Below are 12247 nucleotides of genomic sequence, written 5' to 3' on the forward strand. Positions count from 1 at the left end.
TTCTCAAAAAGAGTTCTGCTTAAATACCGAGAGAAGGAAGGAGCTATTGGATATTTCAACTTCATTTTTTGTTCTTCTCAAGAACTCATGAATTATCAAATGAATGAGAAAACAGCCAGCTCCAAGTGGCCTCAGTAGGAATGATTCTGCATTATTTAAGCAGACCTGGAAAGCCCAAAACTCTAACATTATGCAGGAACCCTTCTCCTAGGGCAGGAAATTAACGCCTTTCATAAAGTATCTCCATCATTTGGTTTCTCACATGGGGCCTCTGGTATGGTAGAAACCTTTGAATTTTCCTCTGTTTGGCTACAGCTCACTGCTTGGTCAAGGTGCCCTACTGGAGACCAAAAAGAAGAACCTGGGCTGGGGATTTACCGATGTGGGCTCTTGGGGAAGTCCCTCCACTTCTGCCAGTCTCAGCGTGACCTATGCAAAATGAGAGGATTCTACTAGACATTTGAAGGCCAGAGCAAGCTCCAGAATGCAATAAACTTAGGCAGCAGGCAGGAAGGGTGAAAAAGATCAACCCAACGACAGAACCTCAGGTCGAGAATCTTTGCGAGTTCTCTGTTAACAGGACCTAGTGATTTGCCTCAGCTCATCAGCTTTTATTCGGTCACAGTTTCCTTAAGAGATTCACAGAGCAACTGGCACCCTTAGAAGAGCAAATGACCTTGACACCACTCTCATCATATCTGGCCCAGCAGAGGCCAAATGGCCAGCAGAGAAATCCCCAATCCCGCCATGAGGGAAACTCACATTGAAAGGCTGGGGAAGCTCTAGAACTGTGCTTGACAGGACCTGACACTTAGCAGTGGCCAGAGACTTGCTCCTCTCGATACTTTAATGCCTGGAATTCTAAATGTCTTGCTGTTATTAATTTATTGGGTATTGACTGTAATTATCCCACTTGTAATGAATTCATTTGGTATGAATTTCGATGTCATATATACAGTACTTTCATAAGAATTACTGTATTATTTTGCATTAATTAATCTATCTTTAAAGTGAAATCTTAACAATCAACTCATATTACTTGGATCCGTAAGCCACTGACAGAGCCTTTATTATAATTATTATTATTTATAAACTGTGTAAGGTATTTTCAAATATGTGCGTTCACAGGTTTCTTCCAACACCCTCTTTCCCTATCTATACATCACTGCTGCCTTGCCAAATAGATTTGTCTAATCAATACCTCAGTGTCCTTATCTTTAAAGATGTCACCTTGTGTTTGCAGCTGTTAGCCCGTCACGACACGTAATGATTTCTGAGCTGCTTCTGTAGCAGTGAAATGTATCATATTTTTACACCACATTCATTTTAAGGACCATCCAGATAGGAAAACCATCAGGATCTTTTTTATTAAGCCACGAAAACATTCTCCTGATTGTTTAACACACCTTATCACAGAATGGTCAATTCACCAATAAATAAAATTATATTTTAAAATGTGAACATTAGAATCAGATTACTCTGAGGGGAAGGATATTTTAAGTCATATGACTTCATACGAGCATATTTAGCACGTCACCTCAAATATCCTGATGACAAGTGAAAAATGAAAAACAATGCAGATATTTGTCACATTCTAACCAGACACTGGATATTGTAAAGAAACAGCCCATCAGTTCTCTGGTACAAACGGGAATGGAGAGAGACAAAACACATCAATGCTAGAAAAAGAAATTCAGAAAAGAAGCACACGACAGTAAATCATTGTGGTGCTGACACTTCTTGAACTTGACCTTAAAGATCTCAACAGCGAAAGAGTTATTTTTAAATGGGTCAAACTGTAAACTTAATTTATGTGGGGTCTTGAGATATGGACCCAAAGCAATGGTGACATACATATATAATTTTGAGTTAGACAACTCATTTTATTCATTTCATTAATTTCACACACAAATTTCTGACATTTGATTAGCCCTCTTAGTATTTAATCCCCAAATCCCAAGAGCAGATGCCTAATGCCTACTGAATTCTTTTTTATTCCACTGTGTGTATGTATGTAAAACACAACCTAACACAGGGTGGTGAATAGTTATCGTAAAGCACAGGATTGTATTAACGTGCATCCTTGTTGACTTTCATTGGGAAGATGGTGTGAGTCTCCTTGAGACATTGTTTGTCTCACTCGTCGGCATGACAGTATGATGTATACCATCCATCATGCTCGTTTCCTTCACGCATTCTCTGCCCTATTGGATCAGGCACGAGATGATGGGAATCTTATGAAAACTCCACGATTTGTTTATTACAGAAGGTTTATTTAAGGCTATCACCATGACCTGTATCCATTAGTAACCTCACGCGTTCTTAAAGGGACACTAATAACAATACCCGATTTTTAAAAAAATCCTACCGAGCTTTAGTAAAAACCCATGTAAAAGGCGTTTTTTAACTCTACTTCTCCATTGCTTTCTCATCCCTTTTGAGATTCATTTTGAGTTCTATTCACTTGTCCACAAAAAAAGACTTCAGGACTTCTTTAGTTAGCCAGTGTTACATAGTGAGGTACACTAAAGAAAAGAAAAATAAAAATGCCCTACAATCTTTTTTGGTGAAATTGAATTCTCATAATTGGACTTGGTTTTGAAATGTTTATCTACCAACACAGAAAGAAAAAACAAATCCAGCTGCAAGTTGTAGCTGCTCCCTCCCATCTACTAAACCAAATCCATCACACGTCCCAGAGTAGCTGCTGTGCTTATGGTGTTCTCCAGACACCAAGCGAGTTTAGCCTCTGGGAGGTTACTACAAATGCCTTATGGGATAAACTCACTGCCCATGGCATCCAGCAAAGAATCGAGCGTCTGATCAGGTGCTCCCTGGGAAAACAGCTGCATTGCTGAAAAGATGAGTCTGGCAAGTCCCTAAAGAGCATGCATGGATGAGGCCCCACCTTCCAGTGCACACGCTAAAAGCTCTCACCTTAGCTTTCCATTTGGATGACAAAGGCAGGGGTGTGAGTACTGGGGGATTAAATTTGCAGGTCCACAGAGCATAACTCCATTCAAAATCATGTCAAGGGTCTGCAAAAGAGACACATAAAGCACTACATTTTTGAAGTGTTTAGTGTGCCCACATGGAAGCGCTTTTTGTGTCCAGATATATGAAGTTAAATAGAAGGTAGTTATAGCCATTGTTAACCACAGTCTGCACATGGCGACAACGCTCCACAGACTTCAGCGCTATGTTCTGGTTTACCCAAGATTCAGCGGTTGGTTAAGCGGGCCAGGCTGGAGCCTCAGGGGCCTCCTTTAGTCACTGTCGAACCCAACCCCACCCCCCACCCGCCCTCATCCCCACCAAAGCACACCGAGTTCCCTGCCAGGGAAGATGAGCCTTAGGGTGTTCAAAATATTGGAAGTCCTTTTGGAATACCAAAGTACACCGAGGGCTAAATTAATTTTCTCACCTTCTGTATGGGTTTGTGAGGGTTGCCCTAACAAAGAATCGTAGACGGGGTGGCTTAAACAGCAGAAACGTATTGTCTCAGTTCTGGAGGTGAGAAGTGCAAGATCAAGATGTCAGCAGAATCAGCTCCTTCTGAGGGTCCTGGGGGAAGGGCTGGCTCCTCGTCCTGTAGACGGCCAGCCTCTCCGATGTCCTCCTATGGTCCTTCCTCTGCGCCGGTCTGTGTCTTAATCTCCTCTTCTCATAAAGACATCAGTCATTCTGGATTAGGGCCACTCTAAGGACCTCCTTTAACTTAATTACCTCTGTAAAGACCCTGGCTCCAAATAAGGCCACATTCTGAGGTGGACTGGGGACCAGGACTGCAACACGTAAATTTTGAGGGGACACAATTCAGCCCATCACACCTTCCCATGAGTACTTGGGTGTCAAAACACACAACGTTTTAGTCACTTTTCTTTCTGTTTTTCTCCATAAGTGAATAAGACAAACAGATTAAGGACTGAGTTTGGGGAGCTAGTTCATGCCTGTGTTTCTTTGCCGGCTCCACGAAACTCAGTAGAGAAAAAAAGAACCCCACCAAATAAATTATTGTATTAGACGGGGAGGGAGAGCAGGATGCAGGGGGTGACTCCAGGGCACGGCACCCGGATCAGCGTGCTGGCCGGTCGGAAGCCTTGCAGAGCCCGGACTGAAAGCAGGACCATTCATTCCCACGGCAACGTATCTAGAACAAAAGCGATCCTAATGTTACTAATACTAAACAACAAGAACAGTAAGGCCAGCACATTTAGAAGAGCTTGTCTTCAGTTACCAGATGAAGGGAAGATGATTCCGTCTTGAATGTCAACCACCTGACAAAAGAGTCCTTGGTTTTCCTCACACCACTGAACAAGGAGGAAGGCTCTCAGGAGGTCCTTTAAGAATGAGATGTGGGGCTGGCTCCGTGGCTGAACGGTTAAGTTCGCGCGCTCCGCTGCCACGGCCTAGGGTTCGGATCCTGGGCATGGACATGGCACCGCTCGTCAGGCCATGTTGAGGCGGTGTCCCACATCCTACAACTAGAAGGACCTGCAACTAAGATATACAACTGTGTACAGGGGGGGTTGGGAAGATAAAGCAGAAAAAAAAAAAAGATTGGCAACAGTTGTTAGGTGCCAATCTTTAAAAAAAAAAAAAAAAGAATGAGACGTTCGTGTCAAACACAAATTCAGTAACAAGACTGTGGAGCAGCATTCAGTCTACTTTTCTTGAATCAAATGCAGGAAGTCACTTAGTTTCAACTCTTGCTTGGAAGATAAAATGATCTCATAATCTCCCAAGACGCGTAACCCAACATGCACAAAAGAACTAGAAATTATGTGCTTTTGTTCCCAGTATGGCAACTTTTTCCTTCCACTTCTTTTCTGTACAAACATCTGAAGAAACTGCCTAGAAACTATGGGGAGTGGTGCTGTAAGGAAGGGGAGGGTTCCTTTTAAGGAGAGGGAAGAGGATGAGAAAAACGCTTTCACGCTGAACCACGGGACTTGGTAAAGTAAGCTTAATTTTTAAGAGATGGTCCTAGCATCTCATTTGAATTTATTAATAACAGAGTAGACTTATCTTCAAAATCTTCCTGGGAAAGCACAAAATAGACCATCCCAAACTCAGCAAAAAGCCTAAGACACCATCTGTTGCTATGTTGAACCATTTGACTGGGGGAGAGAGAGAGGAGACAGCTGACGGACGGGAAGGCACTCAGACACATAAATACCCACTCTGAGTCCTCTGCTCGGGAGCCTAAAGGAGAAAAGGGACCTCATGGATGCCTAGCTGGGATGCTGGGATCATTATATTCTAAAAAATGGTGAAAGCCTGTAAGTGGCACATTTATGTAACTTTACTGAAGCAAGTTAGATTAAACAAGGGTGTCAGAGAAATTTGATATAAGGAATATTTTAATGCTGCTTTGAAGGGATTTCCCCTCTAAAACACACACAGCCACCATTTGACGGTCGTTTATTTGCTAAACTATCATTAAATTGAACATCAATTTAAACCAGCCTCTAAAACAATGTATGGCTGGCAGTTTTCCCTACCACACCAGAATTCAGCTCCGTTTCAGAAGCGTTAACCGGAAAAGATTTCCCCGGAGATAAAATACTTTTTAAAACACATTGCATGGCAAAATGCAGCCTTGTCTTTTTCAGGAACACCATGCTTTTGGCACCAGCCCCCAATGTCTCTGAACATCAATGTCCACTTCAAGCAGTAACGTGCGTGAGCAGAGAATGGCTTCCCAGATATGCCGGGTAAACAGCGGTTTGATTAGATCATCCGGCCCTTAATAAAGAAGAATGGGAACAGCAGAACACCACCAGACCAAATGTGTTGGCTTTGCAGCCGGCGCAGAAAACGCTCCTCCAGCCTCAACAGCAAATCTCTCTGGGTTGTCCCCGCGACTTCAAGTTGACCCACAACGACAAAGCCCAAGGGAGCAGTTAGCACACTAGCTGAGAGCACGTCCTGTCTATGATTGGTACAGTGACATGTGCGATGTGGCCACGCTGGCTTTCAGCGCCGCTCCCGGACCTCCGGAGCCGGCTGCCGTGAGGCCTCCGGGCGGCTGTGCCCGAATCAGCCGGTAGATGGCGCACCAAGCTACGGACTCAGCCTGGCGAGCCGCGAGCAGCTCGGGCCGGCGAGGCAGGCAAAGATCTTGATTCATAAAAAACATAAATTCTACTTGATGAACAATAATAATAAAGGAAATTGACTACTGGGCACCATAGAGATGAATTTTCAAAGCCCCGAAATCAGCTTATTTGAGATTATTTAATTTAATTTACTAAATTTGAATAACTGCGATGTAATGACGCATGGCAGGGCATTTAGGTTTTACAGCTTCTAAATGCTTCTCTTTAGGGCGATTGTACTCAGTCTCATGGTCGCCAGAGAACTCAGTCCCCATCCCCAAGCCGGGTAAACAAATTGAGAAGAGAATAATTACACACTGGGAGAAAGACAAGGAGAATCTATTGAGGGCAGAGATTTCACTACAAAATTTCCCCTTTTTTCAAGTAATAAACTACCTCAAAAGTACTCAAAGACCAGTGTCACAGACTTTATTCATATAAGCACAGCAGCTGAGCCTAAGCTAAGCACTTTCCAGGTGCTTCTTGCAGTAGAAGCCTCATCTCAATAAAACAAGGAGGATCTACAACAATATTTATAAATTTAAGTTAGTGAATGTATATTTCTAATGGCTTCTAAACAGACAAATTAAGACCTGCAAAATCTAGAAATTCTGTTCATCCTTTGATCAACAAAAATTTTCTACAAGTGGATGTAAAAAGGCCTTTTATAAAAATGCAGCCGCCACATTCCCCTTGGTGTAGCTCCTGTGCACACATTCTGTGTTTGCACAAATGTGCATGTGTATCTGCATAAATATAGGGAGTTGCACACACACACACACACACGTATTAATTCAAGTATCCCTGAGAGTGTGCACATGTATGGGGCTGTATATGCTTTCTGGGTACCACTCTCCTCTACTGTTTTCAGCATAACTGATTTTGGCACCAGCTCTTTAGCACTCTGGAAGGGCCTTCATTAGCACTGGGATAGTATCCAAAAAGAATCTAGAAAAATCAACACATGGCTGCTCTTGTTCTCACGATAAATGACAGCTTTGGTGGAAAACAACAACAGTTAAGAAGCAAAACAAAAACCAAAAAGCAACAAGAGTAGCAATAACATGAATAGAGGAAGTCAGACATCACTAACTCAGATTTTTTTTAATTTTAATTTATTTATTTATTCAATTTTTACAAGCCTCTTCCTTTGCCACTGAGCCTCCGGGTACTTTCACACAATTAAAAATATAAATAGTGAATATATGTTCACTATATATATGTTTCACCCTAGGAAAAAACAACAGTCATGTGGGCTTATGTCTCTTTATAGACACAAACATGCTTATTATATTCTTTAAAATGTGTGAAAGCTGTAACTGACACATTTGTGTAACTCTACTGTTACGGTATGACAGAAACTGCCCATTAAACCATATCAGCCCCCAGACTGAATGCTGTCAGTTGAATCATACACACCCATAATCCGCCATTCTTTGGAACCAGGGTTCTGAAGAGATGAGCCTTTCTTGGAAAACAGAATCTCCCTAATTATCTCAAAGTCTTGTCTCAAACCATTAATAGGAACTCTTGTGCTGTTCAGATGCCGTGAGAATGTGTGGGGAAAGCAGTGATTTCTAAACTAGTCAAAAACCCAGTCATACCCCGTGTGTGTGTGTGTATGTGAATATGCCCTGACCCCATGCCTTAATAGGTAAATAAAGAATCACATTTGGAAGAAAAGCAGTAACCAAACAAACTACAGAAGGCTTGGATTCAAAGGGTTAATTCCTCCTCATCACCTGTCAAAACAAGAGTGGAAAACTGAAGTGTGCCTGGCCCTTTAAGGCTAGTGGTCTGCCCAGGAGACCAGCCAGACGGGGAGAAAACCCCAATGGGTCCTAAGAAAAGAGAAGTTACTGTGCTCTTCACTCCCTCATCAGCCCTTTGCCTTCTATTTCCTCAGTTTCTCGGTTAGATCTTGTGTGTTGTTTTTGTTGGAGAACCTTGAAATTTTTCAAGGAAAAAAGAACAGGAAAGCAGTGGAATAATTTTTTAAAAACAATAACAAAAAGAGCAAGTGCATAGGCTTTGTAGGCACATGCTTCTGAACAGCAGGAGGGTGAGTGCAGCCTGGGCTAGAACCGTCTGTATGGGGTGCCCTCCACGATGCTGGGGGTGAGGGTCGGAAGAAGAAAGCTGGACATGTGGCAAGAGAAGCATCTGAAGGAACCAAATCATAAGCTCGAGCCATCCTAGAAGTGTGGCTCTGGAGTGATTCGAAATGCACGAACAGTCTGAGATTGTAGATCACAGAAGAGAGGAGGCAAAGCGTCTCCAAGTTCATTCATTCATTCCCCAAGTGTTTATTAAGTGCCTCTGATGTGACAGGCACCCTTTAAGCACTAGGCATGCAAAAGTTAACAAGATATGTCTTCTCAATGCCTTTCTACCTTAGCAGCACGGCCACCATTTTGTCTGACTTCATACTCAGTCGGTGCACAAAATCCTCCAACTCAGGAGGCATAGGTTAAAAATGCTGTGAGTCTGTGGACTGAGAGGAAATGGAGCCCAGAGCTGAGTGTTCCTAAGTAATGTGTGCTGGCAGCTCCTTAAGCTGTCCTACCATCTCCCCTGATCACTATACGCCCAACAGACACCCCCTCAGGGGCTCAGCACTTACTCCAAACTGTAGCCTAAGTATCTGTTGACAACAGCTCATCCTTAGAAACAGCTCCATTTCTCTCTATTGCTGATAATCATTATGAATAAGCTAACGCGATCTCATGTTTGACGAATTGTCTCACTCCCCAAGAAGGGCCTGAAGCTGATGGAAAGGTTTCCAAAAGGAGAAGAGATTCCAAGTAGAACAGAGGCTACTTCTTAACAGTCTATTCAATAACCCTTCTCTCTTTCGTCTCCCTCTGAGATGAGGATAGAAGCAGCCTGGCATTTGGCAGGGAGACCAGTGTCAACACTCTCTATATTTACTTATTTATTGGCAGTTTGGAAAGCAGCCATCATTTATGGTCCTTCATACCCAAATAGAGGGAGCGATGATTCCTGCCAACAATGTCTCCACACCACCTGACTGGCCTCTCTCTGCACAAGCCAAGAGGGGAATTGGTCCAGGACATTCATTGTTGGCCGCCATGTCTATAGCACGTTTAATGCTGCCTATACTCTAAAAGACCCCAAATGGAGAAGACAGTGGGTTGCAAGCTTCCTGACATGGTTTAGTTCTCACAGAAGCAAGGTTTGGAAAGACGGAACTTGACTCTATCCATCTGCAGCCACACAACCCCAGTGCAGTCAAGACCATACTGGTGTTCTTCTGTTTGGAAGGTGCAACTGGAGGATGAGGTGGAGACCTTGGCAAGAGTCCCAAAGAGTTTCCTGTACACGTGGAGGATGATATGTTTGAGAAAACTGTCCTTCTGAGAAAAGGCCAAATAAATTGGGATTTGTTTTGGGAGCAAAGAGAGAAAGCTGGGATGGGGATGTGGGACCTATAACAGTCTTTAGAATGATACTGGGGGAGTGAGATTGTCTTTGAATGAGAGTAAATAGTAGCTGTCAACTTCTAGCACAGCGAGAACAAGAAAAACCAGAACATTTTAGAGCCAGCTAGGTCCTTAGCCACTGTCTAGTCTGACCTCTTCATTTGACAGGTGAAGTTCATTTTTCAGGGAAAGATCCTGGACTATAAGTAGCTCTCCTAAGTCTAAATGGAGCGCTAGATGTTCACAATTGGCTGACACCGGCACCAGAAGGATTATTAGACATTATTAGGAGCATAGACTTGTCACCAAAGGCACTCGAGCCACAGGTTAAATTCTAGACCAAGGTAAGCACGTTTGTTGAGTCAGGAGCACAGCACACCCCTTGCCAGGGTTGAGACGCCTTCTGAAATCCTTATAAAGGAATAAGACAAATCGTAGTGGACTGCCTATTATCCTGCTTTAGAAAGCAAATTGGCTGGGAATAGGGCGCAGGGCAGGTTTGACCAGTCCAAAACATCGGAGAATGCGGTTTTCTTAAGTGCTGGAGCAAGCCTAGTTATGAAATCCAGAGAGCCTTCTGCACAAGCAGCTCAGCCGTGGCTTCCCAGGTTGCCCGCACTGATAGGCAATTTCATGGGAAGCAGGTTGTGGACATACCATGTAAGTTACCAAAGCTCAGTGGGCCTCCACCACGGCTGCAGCATGAAATTTCCCGTTTGCTCCACAACCTCCGAACTCAAAGCAAAATTGCCACCAGCTGTGCTTTCAACGTTCTTTCTCCACTGCAAGTAAAGAGTGAAACATTTTTGATGATAACGTGGGTGGAGGAAAATTTAGGGAACCCCTGCTCCACTGACAGTCAGTCAAGATTGACCAAAGTCAAAGTCAACCTTATCGCTCCAGTTGCCATCTGCTCTCAAAGATGACGTCCTATGTGGCCCACCAGATGGAATAATGAGACTGGACTGGAGGTCAAAAAAGACTGGATGTCTTATCTTTCTGATAAGAAAATATACAATCAAGATGTAAATGTGTCCACAGAGGAAATTTGACCTGAACATTTTCAGCTCTTTAAACACTAATCAGGGTTGCAGAAACGAGGTAAGTGATATATTTTCAGTTCCTGAAACACCTTGCTCTCCTTTTCATCCTGTATCTTTGCACCCACCATTCCCTCTGGCATTCCCCAACCCATCTTCTATCTCCACTTGGTTAACTCCCGTTCATCCTTCAAAACCCAACACAAATAGCATCTTCTCAGTGGAATCTCCCAATGTCTCCAAAACAGAATTAAGCACTCCTTCCTCTGTGATCCCAGGCATAAAATATTCTATATTATACATATATGGTAAGAAACAGTAAGGAGGAAAAATAACACGAGATTTGGGGTCAGAGATAAGAGATTCTACATCCCAGCTCCTCCATTTACAATCTCTGTCCTTGAGCAAATTAGCCAATCTTCCTGATCCTTGGTGCAATTCCATCTATAAAATGGGGCACTAATGCCTACTTTAGAATATTCTTGTGAAAATGACATGAGATTAGCAAATAAAGCCCCCAGCGCTGGGCCTGACTCATGGTCAATACTCCACAAGTTGCTCCCTCCCCTTTCTCTTCCCTTCTAAGGCAAAAACGTTTCTTTCATCATTCATTGTGTCCTCAACGTTGAGTACAAAACGTACTAGAACATACAAGGGATTTAATACATGCAATTATGCCACGAATGGGCTAACTAAGGACAAATAGGAGCCAGTTTTTAATCCTAGGATGCCAGGCCTAGAAATGGCTTTAAGCCAATGGTATTTGACCAGATGATCATGATGGAGGAAGTTCAGAGATGGAAAGTAGCAAAGCCCAGACGAGCCCCCTTCTCTCCTGCTCCCAGACCAGGACTCTCCCACTATTTCCCACAGCCAGCACACGCTTACCTGCTTCTAAGTGTTGCGGACAAGAGCCCGTGTGGGACTTTCTGGGAATGCATTTCAGCTGGCCTCTTTGCCCCTAGACCTGGAGGCCGGTAACCAGTCTCGCTCGGTGGCTGCTTTAATATGAATCCCATCCAGCTATTAGTGGTTAAGGGCAATTTCTCATCATCCACACTAATACGGCTTCATTCAAATTGGAAATGATCGATGATTAACAGGCATGAGGAAACATGTTGTGCTACATTCAGAAAGGATGCAAATGACAAAAACATGTTGCCTTCTGGAGAGGCAGGGAAATGGCGTATAGCAGAACGCACCCCGCTCCTTGCACCTCTCTGTCTGGCTAGACGGTTTTATGGCATTTAGCAACACTGTGCAAAGGCACCCACAGCATACCATAACTCTCGCAAAACAGCGTTTTCATGTGCTAATGGCAAGTGAATCAGAAACACATGGATTTAATTTCCTTCAAAATACCCATGGGTATAAAAATCAATGCAGGAAAGCCATTTGGCTAACTATATTTGGGGCTTTTCTGTGCCCAAAAATTGTGAGAAATTGTTGGAGATGGCTGCCGAGCCCAAAACCCCACCAGGTTCAGCCCTCCCCTAGCATAGCCCTGGCCTAATGTGATGTGAAACCCCGGCTGTCTTTTTGGAGAGAGGCAGGTGCTTGCTGTGAGGTACCTTAACGGCTGCCATCTCCGCAGATTTCCTGCTTTCTGCTATTAGTTCATTTGCTCAGCCTCTCCCACCACATAGCCATCAGGGAGATCTCA

General features: G+C 43.5%; 1 long non-coding RNA gene across 1 annotated transcript; it reads right to left on the bottom strand.

The window, feature by feature from the left end:
• Positions 1–2252: 2252 nt before the first annotated feature.
• LOC106780960 (uncharacterized) lies at positions 2253–11682 on the bottom strand. Its single transcript, XR_001377421.3, has 3 exons — positions 11473–11682; positions 3425–4150; positions 2253–3038 (listed from the first exon to the last, which is right to left on the bottom strand). It is a non-coding gene; the product is annotated as an uncharacterized lncRNA (long non-coding RNA).
• Positions 11683–12247: the final 565 nt, after the last annotated feature.

Source organism: Equus caballus, chromosome 9 (genome assembly GCF_041296265.1).
Source record: "Equus caballus isolate H_3958 breed thoroughbred chromosome 9, TB-T2T, whole genome shotgun sequence".
Lineage (NCBI taxonomy): Eukaryota > Metazoa > Chordata > Mammalia > Perissodactyla > Equidae > Equus > Equus caballus.